This window comes from Engraulis encrasicolus, chromosome 8 (genome assembly GCF_034702125.1).
Source record: "Engraulis encrasicolus isolate BLACKSEA-1 chromosome 8, IST_EnEncr_1.0, whole genome shotgun sequence".
Classification (NCBI taxonomy): Eukaryota; Metazoa; Chordata; class Actinopteri; order Clupeiformes; family Engraulidae; genus Engraulis; species Engraulis encrasicolus.
In genome coordinates this window covers 3,323,828-3,326,327 of record NC_085864.1, presented here as the reverse complement: position 1 = coordinate 3,326,327, position 2,500 = coordinate 3,323,828, and the positions used below count along the sequence as shown (strand labels likewise).

The 2,500-nt window shown below is 45.2% G+C and overlaps 1 protein-coding gene across 3 annotated transcripts in view; it reads right to left on the bottom strand.

Moving 5' to 3' along the window:
* Window positions 1-2,500, bottom strand: part of cadm2b (cell adhesion molecule 2b) — a 345,952-nt gene that overhangs the window by 27,725 nt on the left and 315,727 nt on the right. The window lies entirely within an intron of this gene.

The window sequence follows — 2,500 nt, the reverse complement described above, 5'->3', positions numbered from 1 at the left end:
GGCAGGAACACAAAGGATGTTGTTTTGGGTGTGGAAAGAAGGCTTAACAATCAGAGCATTTGTTTGTTACTTTGTCAATGCTCATTGACCTTCATCTCACACTCAACTGTGTGATGCCCTTGGGGAGACATATGGGGAAGGGGTTGATAGGCGGTGGGTGGGTTCTGTTGGGAGTGGTGGTGTTGTTGATGGTGGGAGAGCGTTGTAGGGTGGTGGTGGTGGGGTTAACAAACAACCAGGGGTTATGTGTGCGTTCTGTCAATGTTGACATAAGCTGAAAGTAATGGACTGGAAAATGAATGAAACGGAATGAATGATGGGGAAATGTTTGCTTGTTTGAGTGGTTGGTTGGTCGGACTCTCTCTCTCTCTCTCTCTCTCTCTCTCTCTCTCTCTCTCTCTCTCTCTCTCTCTCTCTCTCTCTCTCAGACTCTCCTCTGACTCCCACTCTCTTTTGCAGGATGTCTATTTATTATTTATTTATGTTGCTTAATTGACTGAATCCTCACAGAAAGTCCACACGTCCATGTTTGTGCAGGGGTGCTACTCTCTCAACTCATGCCAGGAATACATTTCAATATTTTTTTTTCTTCAACTCTTCTACTTGAGTATCCAACTTCTTTCGCTCAGAAGTCTTCTCGACTGAGAAGGCAGGGATTCAACTTCTTCTACTTCTTTTATGTTTTTCTTTTCTTCAACCCAAACCCCCACTGCTAAACTGTGTGTGTGTATGTGTGTGTGTACAGTACGTGCGTGCGTGCCTGCCTGCGTGCGTGCGTGCGTGCTTGCCTGCGTGCATGTGTGCGTGCATGTGTGCGTGCATGCGTGCTTGGGTGCATATGCGTGTGTGTGTGTTTGTGTGTGTGTGTTGTGTTGTGGGAGGACGGTGTGTGTCTGTTGATGTGGTGGGGGAGATGAGAAATGGCAAACAGTATCCGTGGATGACATGGGGGGATGGCCGGAGCCCTGGACTGTGAAAGCCCAGGCTCAGCAGCATCATGAATGCTTGAATAAATATGCCCCCCCCTGTATCCCAACATCCCAACACAACATGCACACAACAAAGCACAACACACATACAGTACACAGAGACACACACACTGAGCAGTGGGAGACCTGCAAACACACTAACTACCACACACACAGCCCCATGCACACACGCACACCCACACAGACACACATGCACATACGCACATATGCAAACATACATACAGATACACCATCCACCAACAAACTACTACCCACAGCCAAATCCACCTCTTCTCTTCTCTCCCCTCCCCTACCCTCTGCTCTGTGTGTGTGTGTGTGTGTGCGTGTGCGTGTGCGTGTGCGTGTGCGTGTGCGTGCGTGCGTGCGTGCGTGCGTGCGTGTGCGTGCGTGCGTGCGTGCGTGCGTGTGTGTGTGTGTGTGTTTGAGCATGGTACAGGTCCACACATGTAAGGCTACTCTACTCTAGTGCTCCCCCTGCTCAGTGTCCACGGGGATCTCTGTCTGCTTAGCACCAACTGGCTCCCCTTTGCGTGCCTCCTTGCTGAAACTTTTTTTTTTCGTACCCAGCATGCACTCTCATCTCATCTCGTCTCCCCAGAGCTCTGGGCTCTTCCCTCTCAATATCACATAGAACAAGGAATGGTCTTTTTTTCTCCTCAGCTCCAAATATTGATTTTAGTTTTTTTTTTCTTTTCTGTGTGTGTCAGCCAGCCAGTCAGTCAGTCAGTCAATCAGTTTGTGTGTGTGTGTGTTTTTGTGTGTGTGTGTGCGTGCGTGCGTGCGCATGGGTACATGCGCGTGTGTACGCCTATGTCAGTATCTTTTTTGAGTGTTTCTATGTGTGCCTGTTTGTGTATGTATTACAGTTTTTGCCTACTGCTTGCACACAATTTGCAAAATTTGGCTCATAGAGTCAAAACTCTACACACAAGCCAAAAACTCTCAACACTTGGAGATAAACCCTGCACATATATGCCAACATGAAACTCTGCTATCAAAACCTTTACATTGCCAGAAAAACTCAACAATCTTTTGTCAAAACCTCACTTTCATGTCAAAAGACACACATTAGCACCAAATGAGAAAACAAATTAGATCAACGTGAAAACAGTTGTCTACTTTATACAAAACACAGCAGTCTTTCTTTTTGTACCAGTCTATTCAGACTCACAGAATGTACATCTTCACAAGACTCCAACATTCAATACTGTACATTACACAACTGCACCTTACAGTACAGGACATTAAACTGAAGCAAAATATCTTAAACACTACATCACTCAACACAACAGTGTGTATGTGAGCTTATGAACATTTTTTTGTGTAGCCTATTACGCATATTCACACATTTTCAAACATGTAAATATGATATAAATATGTGGTTGACGTCAACATGCTGTAATGAAAAACATAGTCTATATACTTTTTTTGTTTGGGTATGAGGTATGAGGTTTGCTTACAGTAAAGTAACGAAGTACAATACATTTCCAGACACAATATGCAGCTGACAT